Source organism: Hemitrygon akajei, chromosome 22 (assembly GCF_048418815.1).
Source record: "Hemitrygon akajei chromosome 22, sHemAka1.3, whole genome shotgun sequence".
Taxonomy (NCBI): Eukaryota; Metazoa; Chordata; class Chondrichthyes; order Myliobatiformes; family Dasyatidae; genus Hemitrygon; species Hemitrygon akajei.
In genome coordinates this window covers 44,775,165-44,793,538 of record NC_133145.1, presented here as the reverse complement: position 1 = coordinate 44,793,538, position 18,374 = coordinate 44,775,165, and the positions used below count along the sequence as shown (strand labels likewise).

General features: G+C 41.8%; 1 long non-coding RNA gene across 1 annotated transcript in view; it reads left to right on the top strand.

The window, feature by feature from the left end:
- Positions 1-1,668: 1,668 nt before the first annotated feature.
- LOC140714676 (uncharacterized) overlaps positions 1,669-18,374 on the top strand; it is a 102,052-nt gene continuing 85,346 nt past the window's right edge. The window contains exon 1 of the long non-coding RNA XR_012095970.1: positions 1,669-2,908. This is a non-coding gene — a long non-coding RNA (uncharacterized lncRNA). The remainder of the gene's footprint in view (positions 2,909-18,374) is intronic.

The window sequence follows — 18,374 nt, the reverse complement described above, 5'->3', positions numbered from 1 at the left end:
AACAAGATGAACAAAGAACCAGCGTGCAAAGAAAAAACCCAAACACTGCGAGAAAAAAAAAATTGAGAACATGAGATGAAGAGTCCGTGAGAGTGATTCCAAAAGGTTCTGGGAACAAGTCAGTGATGGAGCAAGTAAAGTTGAGTGAAGTTGGTTCAGGGGCCTGACAGCTGAAGGTTCCTGAACCGGAAGGGGCAGTTCCTGAGGCTCCTGTACTTTCTTTCTGATAGAAGTACGGCCCGGTTGGTGGCAGGGGTCCTCGATAATGGATGCCCCTTTCCTGTAGCGGCGCTCCTTGTAAACGTGTTCAGTGGTGGCGGGGGCTTTGTCTGTGATGGACTGGGCCACGTTCACCCCTTTCTGTAGACTTCTCCATTCCTGGGCCTTAGTGTTCGCATACCATGCCAGCCGTAAGTACATTCTCCACCACACATCTATAGAAGTTTTAGATGAAATGCCGAGTCCTGACAAAATTCTAAGAAAGTAGAGGCGGTGCTGTGCTTCCTTTGTACCGGCACTTATGTGCTGGATCCTCTGAAATGATAACAGCAAGGAATTTAAAGTTGCTGACCCTCTCCTGTGCGGATCCCCTGATGAGGGCTGACTTACATACCCCTGGTTTCCTCCTCCTGATATCCATGATCAGTTCCTAGCTCTTGCTGACATTAAGTGAGAGAGGGTGGTGTTGTGGCGTTCTCCCTCTTATATGCAGATTCGTCACCACCTTTGATTCAGCCAGTGACGGTGGTGTCAGCAGCAAACTTAAATAAGGCACTGGAGCTGTGCTTTGCCTCACAGTCATAAGTGTAAAACGTATAGACCACGGGGCTAATTGTGGTGCCGCTGTGCTGTGGGAGATTATGGAGGAGATGCTGTTGCCAATCCAAACTGACTGGGCTCTGCAAGTGAGGAAATCAAGGATCCAGTTGCACAAGGAGGTACCCACACCGAGGACTTGAAGTTTATTGATTAGTTTTGAGGGATTGATAGTATTGAATACCGAGCTGTATTCCGCGAAGAGCATCCTGATGTTGGCCATATGTTCCAGGACTGAGTGAAGAGCCAATGAAATGGCATCTGCTGTTGACCTATTGTGATCGTAACAAAATTCAAATTCTCCAAAATTTCTGGCACCCACAGAATGCTAGTAACAGAAGTCATAATCTTTTATCATTATTTGTCTCTGTTAGATTTGTAAACTCTGTAAATGCACTTTCCCCAATTAAAAACAACATTCCGACTAATATATACAAATCATTGAGTGACACGCACAAAATGCTTCATAAAGTGGTGGTTGATGGGTTCTTGAATAGTAAGATTACAGGAGAGTAGGGTTGAGAGGGTTAGTAAATCAGCCATCATGGGATGACGGAACGCCGAGCAATCGAAGGACCTATTTCTGCTCCCAAGTATTAAGGTCGTATCAGGACATGATGAAGGGTCCCGTTCAGAAACGTCGACGTTACCTCCCCTTTATACGCTGTCTGACCTACATCATTCTCTTGATTTCCAGTGCCTTGTGTTTGCACATCATTAGAAAAACAAAACTCACATCAAGGAATAAATCGTTAAGTATTCAGCAGACAGGTCAAACGCTACTGCTCATATCGGAGTTATTTTTGGAATTGCCAGCTAAATATGAGAACACGTGTTGACTCGAAAGCGAAAGAGAGGCAACTAAGAGTTAATAACATGGCACTGCATAAGGACTGAGGGAAAAGCGGACTGTAAACTGCAATCGAATGCGTGAACCGCTGTCACAGGTTTTTTTACCATGAGAATCCGATCTGATTAAAATGAATGGGCTCTGCTGTGATTGGCCGAACGGCTGATGACGCGGAATCTCGTAGTGAATGGCAGGCCGGGCGAGGGCGAGTTGATTGGTCGAGCGGCGGTTGTAGTCGGCTGAGAGCGCGGCAATCAGACCCCATTCAATGGCTCTTCTCCCTACCTCTCCCTCGCCCAGCTGAGGCTCTCCTCCGTGTTCCAGGCACCTTTCACTCCCCCCACCTCAGCTTTCCCCCTCCCAGCTTCAATGCACCGCCGGGTAATAAACGGCAGTCGGGGGGCGAGATCCGGCTCGACTCCAGTCGGCAATACATAAGTAGGGCGGGAGGGTGTGGGGGAAATCCCTGTGTCAACGCAGCGTTCTGAAATTGGAACAGGGAAATCTCTGCGGTGCACTTTTAACCCTCTCTTCTATGCTTCGCCAGCTCTCCGTGCACTTCGCGCTCAATCTGTGGCGTGTGTGAGCTGGCTGCAGCCCTAAAGCGGTTGAATATTTTTTTGGGGGGGACTCGGGGCACCGAGTTTGCTACACCATAAAAACTCCACGTGTTAGCCATAACCGCAGAATACATTCGGATGAAATGCGGCGATTACAGTCGGTCGCCCATCCCCCCCCTCCTCGCCCCACAGGTACACCAAAAGACGGCGGGAGATCAGTTAGGAACAAAATTTAAAGAATGAAAAACGAGTTTGGAATTAAATGAGAGAGAGGAAAAAAACCAAGATTTTTTTTTCTTTTTATAAAGAGAAAATGGACCGAGGACACAGCGGATGGAAACGAGCGGAAGGGTTGTCCCCAGGGCTAGAAATTCTGCAAACTCTTTAGAAAGGCGACCGGGAAGTACAAGAAGGGAAAGCGGACGAGAGCGGCGGTGTTTTGAATTAGAAAATAAAACTGGACGCCACACACGTCGAGAATGTGACCGCGGAACGGTTATAATTCGGCGAGGGAAGCGAGAAATGGTCAACATTGGATTCTTTCCACACCATACAAATCAGCCTTCTCACAGCGGCCTGTCTCTGCTGAACGGGGAGTCAGCGGCCGCCTCAGCTCCACCGTTTCTGTACAGACCAGAACAAAAGAGCACATGGCACAGACGGCAAGATACAAAAGCTCCAGGTTTAATAATCTCATCAAATTGTTATTTATTAACGCAGTGCATTGTGCGTGTTAAAACGTAATAATTAATTAAGATGGGTAGGAGAAATTAATTCTAAAACCAGGGGATATGTGTTTTGAAAAGCCTTACCGCTCTTTAGTTCATAGCTTTTTTAAATTTTGGGATGGAATCGGTTCTGCAGCCGTTGTTAAACAGCTGTAAAATATAAAATCTCTCTAAGTCAAAACTGATATTATCTTAGAGGTTCTCTGCTGCCCCACTCAGAGTATGTTATTGAAAAAGCGTTAAAGCGCGCCTAACATAAACATATTTTAAATGAAACACTATACCAGTAATTGTATCTTTAATATTTATTGGGGATTCATACGTTTTTCTTCGTATGGTCATCCAAAGTTCAGGGGAATAATTTATGAAAGTGTTCACATATGCTCTACTTCTTAAAGCCTGTTAAGTTCTCCCATTTAAAAATGGCTACTTTAACTTCGTAATTTGCCTGTTCTGTAGCACCCATTTCTCATCGGCGACCTGGATGTAAAATGTTTCAGTGCCTACTTAATGTTTAAATCAGCAGCAGAATTTCAACCGAAAGTTGCCCGTTACAGAAATGAACTGGCGGGATTTCCCCACAATACGGAGGGAATTTCAAATACAGAGCCTTTAGTGCGACAAAACGTCAGCAACATAATGCAAAATAAATCTATTTTTTATCGAGTTATTTAGCGCATCTGTAGCACTCACTAATGGCATTGGATAATCGCAAACATCTGGCGGCTAGAGTTCCCATTTTATTTGAAGTTCTGTTCTCGGATTTTTTTTTTAACTGCATCTACGTTTAAAGCGAAATATCTCGTTTCGTTTGCGATCAATTGCCATTTGAGTTGGGATTCACAAAGGAAGTAATAATAGACGCCCAATCGGCGAGTACGACTGTAACTGTGCACAAAATAAGTGTATTACCTACGCACAACATACACTTTACCTTCCAGAGTTTCCAATCGTCCACTTCTTGGAGACGGGCTCAATTTAAAAATTCTTTTCCTTAGATGCCGACTGGCCTGCTTAGTTACTCCAGCATTTTGTGTGTGTTACTCAATTTAAAGTATGTTTTAAAGATTTTAACATTGTGGCGGCTAATTTACGATAGGATTTTTTATTTAATACTTTACTCGATTGATTTTTAGGTTAAGACCAGGGATTAAAATCAGAATCTTGTCAATCCTGATCGTGCCAGACGTAGGTCAGCTCTTCCTCTTCAAAACGATCAACCTTAAACTTTTGTGCTGTGTAGATTCCAACCATCTGAAAAATGCTAGCCCAGTTTACTGGCCAGTTAAAAAAAACTGAATTGTAAAGAGACCACAGCCATAGTTTGTTAATCTCTTGTAGAAATGCAGTGGGAATTTTTGAATTTTAAAATCGTTCAGCCAGTTTTAATTTTTTTTAATGTCCAGGCAGCTTTTGATTTGTGCGTTTAGTTAATTTTGTCAACCATATTTCCAAAGGCTGGTTGTTATTTGGTAATGCATCAACTACTAGCTCCCCCCAAAAAATTATCATGCATTGAAGGTGTTTGAAAAAGTGCTTTTCCTTACGGTAGGCCTTGGATCCTCCTGAAAAAAATATATTTTTAGTAGAAAATGCATTTGGATCAATTATATCGCAAGCTTAAGATCCGAAGCCAAATTATAACTGCCTGTATAATTTCAAATTCAGAGTGTAACTCGATTTAGTAAGAATCGTTTTTAATGAGAATGTCTGTTTAATGCAAGCGTAAAGTGGCACCCCACACCGATAACGCAATTTACCCATTAACTTTTCGCATAAACCAAACGCTACTTATTTTCACAAGTTAGGAATCCGTTTTGATGCTCGAATTTCGAAAGCTCGAGGAATCGCACCTTTAAAAATGTTTATCATCAAGGAGTTTAATATTGTTGCCCAGCCACTCGCAACTTTTAGCTTAAGTACATGTGATCCAGCAGTTGTGCGGAAATTTATATTTGTGATTTTGCAGAATATTTCTAAAAGCGTTACTAAAGCATAAGTAATTGTTGACTAAAGTTAAAGAGGACTATCCTACTAGGAAACAGACGAAAAACTTTCCCAGCCTTAGGTTGGTTTTGCTAGGGTATACAACATTCCAATGAAAAAAGGCTTCAGAACCGCAAAGAAATTGCAATGTATTCATCAGGCAAAGTGCTGGAAATCGGCATAACATTATTCTTTGTCCCTCCTGAACGTCGGGGTCAGTAGAAAGAACTTGGCCGCTGGTGAAAGGTTTGCAATGTGGTGTCGAAGCCACGACGTTAGAGTGAGTCTTTGACTTTTTGCACGTTTTTACCAATGAGTAGGTGGATGTGGTTTGCAAGTTTCAGCGCTCAGCGGGCACGTTCTGTTGAGCTCTGGCACCGACGGGGTATACAAGACGCCGTCCCTGCTTTAACGTGCTGGAATATCGAGCCAAGAAGCAGTTTTTGTTTTGTTCCCGTTTCCACCTTCGTTCATCTTTGCTCTGAGAGCGTTCATTTCAGCTCGAGGAGTGCCCGGAGCACAACAGGGAGATGAATTGCGTGGGGTGACACATTTGTCTACATAAAAGATGGAGGATTTCTACATTGTTGATTTCGGAGGTTATACGTTACAATTCTCAGGACTGTGTTCACGCTGTTTATAAGCACTGTAACTTTCATGAGTCTGAGTCTACGTGAACATGCAAGCGTTGACTGAGGAGCCGTCGTCTCTTCATTTTGATCGCTGCTTTGCTCTGCCACTGTTTATTCAACGATGGTTTTACCCGAGAAAATAAAAGAAACCATTCACGTTCTTTTTTTTTGTAGTAATCTTTGTTTTCTGAAAAGTCATGTTGTGGGGGAAAGCACGTTTACAGCTGACCTTTGCTGAAAGTTCAGGTTGTAAAATAGGGGCAGATTCTTTCTTCATTTTAAATAAAACGTTCTGCTGCTCCAGCCCAGCGAAGTCAGAACAGAATTACTGCATCCTGTATATAATCTCCTACGTAGAAATGCAGAAATAATCGGTTGTTACTTAGACAAAGCAGGGGTATGAAACCTAGCTGTTGGCACATAACCTTTGTCGAGTGCATTTGAGAGTATTTTTGAGAGCAAAATTCCTTATCAGTCAGATACACACTGGGATTTCTGATGTCCGGCCGAGTAATCGTTTATATTTTTTTTTAAAAAAAAGAATAATCTCAATTTCTGCGGTTGACATTTTATCTAATTCTGAAAGTCACAAGTCGTGAAATGGTGTCCCTCGCGTCAGCGTTGAGCATGTAAAGCTGACCATTTAAACAGCAGTTTATATCTCTATCGTCAGGCAAATGATTGGTTAATATTCTAATTGGATGTTCGTTTTCTATATATTTTTAAAAAATCACAACACGGGTATTTCACGCGAGACACTTATAGTTAGTTCGGTTTTGACTTTTTAAAGTCACGCGGTGATTTCGGGACGTTGCAATGCAGAAGTTCGTGCTGTTAAACAATTTTGGAAGGAAGGGGAATTAAACAAAAAATACAAACGAGTGCTGCTCCCCCCCCCCCCCATACACACACACACACACACACACACACAGCCCACCACCCATTACAGAGCGCGGCGGAGTCATTTCCAGCAACAGCTCCCCACGTTGTAATGTGTGCTCCCTCTCTCTCTCGTAGCGCGCCCTTTCCCCCTGCGCTCAAGCCCCGAGGATTTTGCGATGCGCCACTTCCTGACGCCTGGCTGGGAGAGCAGGGTCTGGAAAGCAGCGACGGATCTCTCCGCACTCCCGCGGCCTTCTGCCCTCCCTGCAACAGACTTCTGACAACTTTTGAGGAGTAAAGAGAGAGGGCAAAAAAATAATCAGAGGCGCTCTCCCGAGGCAAAGTGCCACCCTGTCTGATCCACTGTGTAACGGCGGCGTTGGGGATATTTATGACGAGCAATTAAAAACAATTTCGTCCGTGGATGAAATTGTAAAGCAGGCGCCTGTTTAAAATTCACCTCATCCAGCTATTTACTTTTAAATTGCGCCTAGGAATAATTTTACAAATGTTAAGTGCCTTTTCCAATGAATTGTTTGCATTTTTAAAATTATTTTCAATTAAGCCGTTATAATGACACCAGACCTGAAAAGAAAAAAAAACTTCTAAGACGTTCATATTATTCATGTTTACCGGCGTTGGGTGAGTTATTTCTTCTCAGGGTTGAACTGAACGGAACCAGTATTTATGCTACTTAGGTAGCAGCTGGTAAAGTTTCACGGTGGACAAAGCAACCAGTTAGCGTGGGCTCGACACAGCGATTGACGAATGTTATCTCTGCAACATTGTCGCAGAGTGGTGTAAGAATATTAGGTACCCAGGAAACACAAATCTCCCCTTAAACAAATAGAGCCAAATAACACTTCACAGAAAGAGAAAAGAAAAACCCTCTCACGGTTTAGGAATCGAATACTACTCTGGATTAACTGCACGCATCTATTTCCAAAAACTTCATGCTGTCGTTCACTAAGTATGGACGAAGCAAAATTCTACTCGAATTCACTTTGTCCCCGATATACCCTCGTGGGACAAGTCCTTCAGGTGAAGTTAAGGCCTTGCTGTATCAAACTCGGTTTAAAACTGACTACTTCCTCCTCTTACATTTGAAATTCTACAACTTTTATTGACAGTAATTAGCAAATTCAACCAGGCCACCGAGCAAATAGATCTAAATAAAAGGGAATCTCCTTAAGTGTTTAGATTGGAGTGGTGTTATACTTTGATGGGGGAGAATGGATTTATTTTGACCAACGCTCTAGAAGTTTTCACCGAGTATTTTGGGACTAAAGAACGATTTTATTGATCTGTTAAATGAAACTGTGGCTGATAAGTCACTGCACCGTTTCCTAAAGGGGAGGAATTCAATTATGAAAATAATACATAAAACGATTTTAAATTTTGGTTGAGGAAGCAACTGGATGAAGTTGAGTTTTCAGAGCGGAAATGGAATTGATGTTACGTCCAAATCGATTCGAACATACTCCCGTTAAGGGGACTGACACGTTATTTTTTCACTGGGTGGTTTACCTCGTCAACATTTCTGGATGTGAAAATCATGACAACGCTCGCACACTCGAAGGAAGAGAAAAAGGAAACCAGATGGTGAATGGGGTAATGCTGCGGAGGCTGTTGGGATGTGTTGATAAATGAGTCCTAACTTTTAAGTGTTTGGCTCGATCGAAAGACATAAAGAAAATTACAATGCAGAAGTGTAACACTCAACGTTTTCATAAAGGAAGATGGCATACCTACAAAAAAAAACCCCAGAATAATATAAAATATAATGCTTAATGAACTTGGAGGCTGAATGTAATATTTAACAGCATGAATTCTTTTTGGGGAAAAAACAAGTTTAAAATAATGCGCTGACAAACTCAATATCCTTCTAATCACGGGATAATTATGTTTTTATTGGTGTGGCTGATAGATTTTTGTGGTGTTTTTATTCAATCAATGGAAAACAATTTCATCTTCTGCAGAGGAAAACTGTATTATTCTGAAGCAGTCGAGAGTCCCTGTGCTACGGGAGAGAGAGAGAGAGGGTGGAATTAACGCAATAAAAAGCAAGTGATAAAGCTGAAAACAACGTGTAAATTTTGATGTGTTTTGTCATGGGACTGATAACTTTTGAAATGTTTAATTTGATGACTGGCATTGGAAAGGACTCGGAGATAACCTGCTGTAATAACACATCTTAGCAACATGCTGTGGATATTACTGGGGCCTCTCAGAGCATTTTCTATACATCCTATAGTTTTGAAAGTACGACCATATATCCTTCAAACAAACCCTCCTCTATTGGTAATATTTGTACGGAAATGGACAAGGACCTTTTCCACCTGAATCTTCAATTCCTGGATCACAGAAGGTTAGGGAATTCCAAGGTAGGGATTTTGTTGATTTAGGAAAGAGCAGAGTGCAAGCAGGAAAGAATGCCAAGAGCATTTTAACACGCGTTGCGTTTTTAGGTTATTTATGTGTTTATTTTATATAGAGACAAGTTTTTTTTTGCCTTTATTTTTCTCTAAGCAATATTCTCCAAAGCTCTGAAGATGCTGACTCATTTTGTGCCTCCTTCCTCCTGAGGGATTTTCTTCTAACGCAGCACCATTTCCCATGGGAGCTTTTGACAGTGAATATCAGCGGACTGTAATTCTGCGGGGAATTCCATCAGTCATAACCAACGCTGTGCAACTCTCCATCGTAGCAGTGAAGAGCGTCACGAGTACGAAATGTATACAAATTCACCCCCTTCGAGTTGCTCGAGATCACCGAGGGTAATTTTGAAGTCAAGTTAGGGACTGGGTAGGAAGAGTATGAAATTTTTACCAACATTCATGGCTACTTTTTGTAAATAAAAAAAAATGGGCAATGGATTATTTTTTAGTTCCTGGTGTGAAATTGTGATGGTGTATGCAATCTGAACAAGCAAAATAATACTAATCTTCATAGATAAAGTACACAAAGTTGTTAGGACTTTTGGTATATCTCCTTCATTTTTCTGAAGACTTCCCCCTTTTATAAGGTTGTGTTTTAAGAGTATTTTCAAGTTTTTACAAGAGTCTAGAAGGTAATATTTTTTTTTCAGTTTATTTTTTTAATTGGGTTCTCTGGCAAGACAAGCGTTTATTACCATCCCTATGTGACCTTGAAAGCACGGCAGTGAGGCTGCCGTTTTACTGGTGAAGGAACCCCCGTGCAGCAGTAGTGCCAGTTCACAGATTTAGACTGAATTACAACAAAGGGCTGGTGATAAATTTCCAAATATATTTTGCTTGTGCATGAATCACAAAATGTTGGTTTACAGATGCAACAGGTTATCCAGAAGGCAAGTGGAATGTTGGCCTTCCTCGCCAGAGGGGTGGGATTTAAGAGGAGTGAGGTGATGCTGCAACTTTACGGGGTACCGGCAAGGCCACACTGGGAGTACTGTGCACGGTTCTGGTCTCAAGTCAAGTCACTTTTTATTGTCACTTCCACCATAACTGCTGGTACACCGTACACAGTAAAAACGAGACAACGTTTTTCAGCACCATGGTGCTACATGACTCCTTACTTGAGGAAAGATATACGGGCTTTCGAGGTGGAGCAGAGGAAGTTCACTAGGTTAATTCCAGAAATGAAGGGGTTAGCCCGTGAGGAGAGATTGATTTTCCAGGGGCTGTGCACGCTGTAATAGAGGGGCTCTTACAGGAACATATACAATTCTGAAAGGGACAGATAAGATAGAGGCAGGGAAGTTGTTTCCACTAGTAGGTGAGATGAGAACTAAGGGACATTATCTCAAGGTTTGGCAAAGAGATTTAGGACAGAGATGAGGAGGAAATGCTTTTCCTAAAGAGCAGTGAATCTGTGAAATTCTCTGCCTTGCAAGTAGCGGCTATGTCATTAAATATATTTAAGACACAGTGAGAGAGACTTCTGCGTAATAGTGGAATTAAGGATTATGGGGAAAAGGCAGGTAGGTGGAGCTGAGTCCACAGCCACAGGGCCAACAAGGAGGCAGAGTCTTGATGGAGCTAAATTGTGACTCCTACACATTCATCTTCAAAAACAGCTTAATTTCTACCTTTGATGTCTCCTTTTTCCCTTCAGGGTGGTCGAGGTTCTGTCGAAGACCTTGACATGGAGTTACACTCAAACTTTGGTTCTTTGCGGTGGTGGGACCTGCTCCTGGGGTTCCTGGCTGGCTGCCCTTCAATATCCCAAGGACGTGGCCTAGAAGATGAGCGCGCCTTTGGGGTTCCGAGGTTTCGCGGCCCTGTGGACGAGCTGATTCTGAGCTGGTGCCGCCAACTGTAGCGTCGTGGGATAGAACGGAACATCAGGGACAGCGGAGGCTGTGTACTTGGCAAGTTGTGCTCTCTCTCGTTGGTGTGTGAGAGATTGTTAGGTAGCAGACTCAGGGGAAGCGGTGCCACAGACTTTTAACACCGTATATCAGCAAGTCGTTTGTTGCCTCTCCTCTCGCTGTGAAAGGGACACCTCTTTTTCTCTTTATTAGGGAGAGAGGGCGCCTGTGGCAAGTTGAGTTGCCGAGTGAATGATTAGTTTTTGCTGCACTGCAGATCATGGTCTTTATTGGGGGCCTTGCTATTGCATACTTGGTGGGAGGAGGCTGCTGATGCATTTTGTGGAAATGGGTGGGGAAGGGAGGGTCAATGCTTTGCTGCTGCGTGTGCGTGGGAGGGGGAGTAGGGGGGATTTGACTGTCACTCATTCTATGGGATACTTCTGTTTCTGTGGATGTCTGCGAAGAAAAAGAATTTCATGATGTATATTGTATACATTCCTCTGATATTAAATGGAAGAATTGAACAGCCAGATGAACCATGATCTTACATAATGGTGGACCATGCTCAAAGGGTTAAATTGCCTTCATTTGCTCCTATTTCTTATTTTCTTAAATCAGGATGTTGAGTGACTTGGAGGGCACCCATAGGGTGCCTGCAGTCCTTGTTCTTCTTCATGGTGGAGGATGCAGGTTGGGAAAGTTACTCTCAGAGTAGCCTGGGTGAGTAACTGCAGTTCATTTTTGTAGATGTTGTACTCTGTGACCATTGTGCACCAGTGGTAGAAGATAATGACAATGTGGTCAATGGATTCACCATTTAGTGGGATGCCTCATTCTTGATGGGATCAAGCTTCTTGCACCTCTAGTACTGCATTGATCCAGGCAACTGGAAACTATCATAACTCCTGACCTGCGCCTTTTAGATGGTGGAAAGACCTTGGCATATCAGGAGGTGAATCACTTGTCACAAAATATCAATCTCCTGAAGGCATGGTATTTACTAGATATGACTGATCCAATTGAGTTTCTGGTCAATGGTAGCCCTCAAGACATTGATGGCGAAGAACCATCTCAGTATCAAGAATAGGTGGTTAGACTATTTCTGTTGTTGGAGATGGTCATTTCCTGGCATGTCTGTGGCACAAATTCTACCAACCATTGATCATCCAATGACAGAATCTTGTCCATGTCCTGCTGCATGCCAACATGATACATCTCACTTGCTCATTGATAGTGTGTGGGACTGAGTGTTACGCAATCCTGGGCAGCCGTCCTACTTCTGATCTTCTGACAGAAGGAAGGTTGCGGGTGAAACAGCCGAAGATGGCTGGCTGTACGACAGTACTCTGAGCAACTCCTGCCGTGATATTCTGTAGCTTTGATGATTGATCTCTGAAAACCATGTTGGCCTTCCTTCGTGTGAGGCATGACTCCAGCCACAGGGAGTTTCCCCTTTGCTGCACTTTGACTTCATTTTTACCAGGGCATCTTGATTACACTCTCCATTAAATCAGAATCAAAATCAGGTTTATTATCACCGGTACGTGTCGTGAAATTTGTTAACTTAGCAGCAGCAGTTCAATGCAATACATAATATAGAAGAGGGGGAAAATAATTAATAAATAAGTAAGTAAATCAATTACAGTATAGATTAAAAATCATGCGAAAAACAGAAATAATATATATTAAAAAAGTGAGGTAGTGTTCATGGGTTCAATGTCCATTTAGGAATCAGATGGCAGGGGGGAAGAAGCTGTTCCTGAATCGCTGAGTGTGTGCCTTCAGGCTTCTGTACTTCCTACCTGATGGTAACAGTGAGAAAAGGGCCTTCCCTGGGTACTGGAGGTCCTTAATACTGAACACTGACTTTCTGAGACACTGCTCCTTGAAGATGTCCTCTGTAGTTTGTCAATGCTGTTTTGATGTCAAGAACAGTCACTGTCACCTCACCTCTGAAACTTAGCTCTTTAGTCCATATTTGGATCAAGGCTGTGGCCCTGGCAAAACCCAAACTGGATGTTCGATTATTTAAAAAACTCTAAATCTAACCTAATCTTATCTGCTCATTGGTATCCATGGGGGACTACAAAATCACAGATGCCTTTATACATGAAAGCTTAACATGAAAGCTGAATATTTCAGAGAATACCGAAGTACAATGAAGAAGTTTCTTCGTCTTTTTACTCTGATTTTACAAACAATTAGTACATTTTTATCTAATTGAAGATTTCAACCATTGGAAGAATCGCAATGCTGTTAGGTATATTATCCTACCCAATACATGTTTATTACAATATATGAAATTAATTTCTGGAAGTATCCCCTGTGCTTAAATTTTGTAGTCTGTAATGGGAAATAGAGCTGAGATTGTTATTACTAAACTGGAGAAATGTTTCATTCTGGGAGGGAAATGTGTATAATTCTATTACACAAACATTCACCAGTTTATTTTTAATACCTAAAATTTACTAAGTGTCAGGCAATTTTAATAAATCTAAAATAAAACAAATTTGACTATATTGCCAAGGATATCAAAAACCCCTGCACAATAAACCTAAATAAAACCTTATTGGTCATCTGTCATTCAGACAAGATAATGTATGGATTCTTCAAGGCAATGATAAGATCTGATCTTGGAGTAAGATTGTTATATGCACAGAACATATTGTAACTTCGTTAGAATAATGTGGAGCACGTTTCTGAAGTCAAATGAGACAGATCCCGTATCTGAGGCAGTTTCCTGTGAGTCTCTTGGATCTGTCATGTAGTGACTGTGTGCCCTCTTGGTGGGAGGAAAAGCATTACAACTCTGGGAGGAGTTCTTTAGCCACAGGACCAAGGTGGTTCAGGACTTCCCTGCGGCAGGCAGCGGGGAGTCCCCTCTCTAATTATCACAAACAAACATCTCCTTTCTTGAAAATGGTTATGATTATAGTGTGAGATTGCTTGGCTAGCTCTTCTCTTCCCAGCTGAAGCTGGGGATATAAATTCGTACCAGAAGTATACGTAGCTCTATTCTGGTTTAGCTTGGGATGTCTTTCAGCTCTCCTACAGCCTGTTCAACTTCCAACCCAGGCTGGGTTGGTGTTGAAGTTGTGGCCAGGTGAATGTTGTACAAAAATCAAGGACATTTGTATCAAAGCTAAAATTGCAATTGAGGAGATTTGCAAAGTGGTCGTTCCATCAAGTGTTAGCCATCTTGCTATCTCCAGTCATGAGCATTTCTGTGGTGGGTCCTTGGCTGTTGGAGACTCAGATGGCATTGTCATTTCATTTCATCTCATGGCAGTCAGCTAATTACTGGATCTTTTATTCTGCTTTACCCTTCTGTTCTTTTGGTACCCTGTAAAACCTTGGCTTTCACATGCAAAGCATAATCTTTGCCAATGGATCAACCACAGACCCAATCCTCCATGCACAAACGGGCCAAGCAAGGCTGGGTCACCGTAACACTCAATCTTTCCTTTTGCACTGTCAACAAATTCCTCACCCTCTACAGAGTGAACAGTAAACTGTTCAGGATCTTCTCTACTCCACAACTAATCTCAGTCATCAGCTTGTAATTGGCAGATGATGCAGATCCAAATCATCACTGGTTTCAACAATAAGCAAGATAAAATTATCTTGGACTGAACATCCATAATTTAAATGTTACTTAGCAACCTTCCCCTTCTACAGAACTCTGTCTTCTGATGGTCATGATTCAAGCTCAGACCATCACTTCCCGTGTCTCGGGTACCAATAATGAAATCCACAGTCACTTCCAGTGCACCTCCATGACCTCTGGTGCTTGAGGTAAAGAATGTCCATAGACCAAGATTTTAAACAGAGCGCCAAGCAGATAGTCTGCTGGACACCACTGATTTCCCACCCTCCGGTAAATATCTGAGACATGGCCAATCTGCAGTGGGCATCTCAAATCACATCAAAGCACCACAATCACATCTCTTTTTCTTTTCTTTTTAAATCTTTTTATTAATTTTAAACAAACATAAATGAAACATGAATACAGAGAGTTTGAAAGTACATAATTAATAGGTTAAGTATACATTCATATAGATGATAATCCATATATAATAATCTCCCAAACTCATAGTAATTACGAAAAAAGGGAGTAAATAAGAAGAAAAAAAATCCCCAAAAAAGAAAAGAAAAAAAAACCTAACCAACAAGGGCCATTGCATTATGTCAAATATACACCGTAGCGTCAATAACTCAGCACCTCCATCCAAATAATTAAGGATAATAGAAGCAGGGTTTAGGAAAAGTCAGTTTAACTGATATGAAAGTGTTGGATAAATGGTCTCCAAGTTTCTTCAAATTTAACTGAAGAATCAAAGACAACACTTCTAATTTTTTCTAAGCTCGAACAAGAGGTAGTTTGAGAAAACCACTGAAATATAGTTGGAGGATTAATTTCTTTCCAGTTCAATAGGATAGATCTTCTAGCCATTAATGTAACAAATGCAATCATCTGTCGAGCTGAGGGGGATAAACAAATATTATCCACCATTGGTAAACCGAAAATTGCAGTAATAGGATACGGTTGCAATTTGATATTCAGAACTGTTGAAATAATACCAAAAATATCTTTCCAATAATTTTGCAAACAAGGGCAAGACCAAAACATGTGGGTCAATGAAGCTACTTCAGAATGACATCTGTCACAGGTTGGATACAATCACATCTCAAAACACAATACTGTCTCTGCAGAATCCTCCAAATTCACTACACGTACCAACATCCTGGGCCAATGTCACTGACACTGAGGCCCTATGTACACTTAGCCAAATTCACTGGGTAAGTCTTGTTATCTACAAGCCACATCAAGAACCCTGAAATCTGCTCCATACTCATTACAGCTAGCAATTCCCCGGAGGGCTGCAAATCCACTTCAAGGAAATCTTCAAAGCCTCTTTGAAAAAAAAATGTAACTCCATCAGCCACTGCTGGGAATCACAGCAGAGTCTTTTCAAGCCATTGAACATAAAACAGTTCAGCTCCTTCAGCCCACGATGTTGTGCTGTCCTTTGTAAACCTACCCCTCCTACAAGGATCATATCCCTCCAATTTTCTTTCCTCTGTGCCTATCTAAGGGTCCCTAATGTATCAGCCTTGACCCACCTCCCTGGCAGGGCATTCTAGGTGCTTACAACTCTGTGTAAAAAAATCTACCTCTGACACCTTCCTTACACATTGCTCCATTCTCCTTCAGATGATTTCCTCTGCTATTAGCCATTGCCACCCTGGGAAAAAGGCACTGGCTGTTCCCTCTCTCCGTGCCTCATCTCTGTTAAATCACCTCTCATCCTCCTTCACTCCAGCCCGAGCTCGCTCAAACTATCTTCATAAGACATGCTTTCTAATCTGGACAGCATCCTGGTAAATCTCCTCTGCACCCTTTCTAAAGCTTCCACACCTTCCTATACTGAGGCAGCCAGAAGTGTGGTCTAACCAGAGGTTTATAGATCTCCAACGTTAACTCATGGCTCTTGAATTCATTTCCCTAACTAATAAAAGCCAACACACCATATGTATTTTTAACCACTCTGTCAACTTGTATGGCAGCTTAGAGGTGTCTATGGTCTTGGAGTTCAAGATCCCTCCATCCCTCTATACTGCTGAAAATCCAGCTCTAACCTTGTATTCCGCCTTTGAGTTCAACTTTCCAAAATATATTACTTCATACATTCCCAGATTGAGCTCCATCTTCCACTTCTCAGCCCAGATCCACATCATGTCTATGTCCCTTTGCAACCTACAACAACCTTTTACACGCTCCACAACACCACCATCCTTTGTGTCAGTCGCAAACTTACTAACCCACTCTTCCACTTCCTCACATAAACCATTTATAAAAGTCACAAAGACAATTCCACACCAGATCCCTGTGGAATACCACGAGTCATAGACATCAAGGCAGAACACACTCCATCTTCTATCAATCATCTACTACCACCCTCTGTCTTCTATGGAAAGCCTATTCGGAATCCACATTGCAAAGCTTCCCATGCCTTGTAACCATTATGATGAGCCTACCTTGGGGAACCTTGATGAACACCTTACTAAAATTCATTGTCATATCTATCACTCTACCTTCATCAATTTGCTTTGTAACTTTCTCGAAAGAGTCAATCAAGTTCATGAGATGCAACCTGCTAACTCTCTCTAATAAGACAATGCTTCTCCAAATGCTCCTAAATCCGGTCCCTGAGAATCATCTCCATTAGTTTACCCACCACAGACATAAAACTCACTAGTCTACAATTCCCAGAATGATTCTTCTTACCTTTCTTGAACAAAGAGGCAACATTTGCCATCCTCCAGTCCTCTGATACTCTCTTTTGGCTAGTGAGGATGCAAAGATCATCATCAATGCCCCAGCACTCTCCTCGCTTCCTGTCGTAACCTGGGGAGAAAACACAAAACCTTTTGGGCCTTTCTGACATGGATACCAATGTCAATAGCAAAAAGAGCAACCTTCAAAACATCCCTCCCACCCACCCACCCCTTCAAGTTCCAGCAACCCCACCTGTTAGAGACTGCTGCCCCTGCATGGGAAATATCAACCACTCAGACTTTGTCGAGCTGAAGAGGCAAGTCATTGTTGACCTCAAAAGGCTAATGCTGTATATTTGGTAAAGTTCTCTTATCGGTATTAAATAGTCTTCTTGGCTCTCTATGTAATGTTTACCATAAATCAAGAGCAATAAGATACAACAGGGAAAGCTGATGGGCATTTATCGATTAAATATGTAGATTTTTAGCGCAGCTTTAAAGTTCTTTCATCCTTTAGCTATTAGACCAGAGAAGAATGTAACTGTACAATTTAATTATGAGATTCCAGGATGCTTTTCAATATTTGCTTCATTTTAATAGACATGCAGGACCATGAAGCTATTAGGTGGGTGCTACAGAATCCCTTCTAGATATATGTGGGAAGAGTTGCAGGTAAAGAAGTAGATTTTTAGTTTTCTTACATTTGCATGAGAGAGGTAGTTAGATAATGAGCTCAAAAGCCAGAATTAAAGGACTAACTGATCCAGTCCAATCTATTCTTGCCTTGATGTGAATGGAACAAGGGAACCTCAGGACATCAAGGCTTGGTTTTCAGAACCAGTATGCTCTTCTTGGTTTTACAAAGCTAAGACTGGGAGGGATTCCGTGGAAGAATTTTCCATTGGAACTTTGTATGCTGCCACATTGCATGTATGGGTCCCACTGAATAAAGGATACCAATTTACATGCAATCATGAGGATTCAATTCCTTGAGAAAAAAAACTCACTGAGGCAGTGGGAAACAGGAATATGATGCCAGCTCTTTACACATAAAGCTACTTTCCTTTCCCATTCACTGTCCGGATGAAATGAGTTAATATTTCCAATTTTTGCTATTAATGACAGGAACTATGGTGTGATCAGAGCAGAACCAGTCATTTTAAGGCTTACTCAAGAACAGTAAGAGAACCTATTTCATTTTAAATTCCATGAATTACCAAGGGTAAAGCAGAGATGTATTCATGCCCTACATAAGCTGCTGTGACTTTTGAACACTCCACACAGAGTTGCCAAGTTGCCAATAACTTAATAAATATGAATATAAGTCCCTGGTGTGGACAAGTGCAT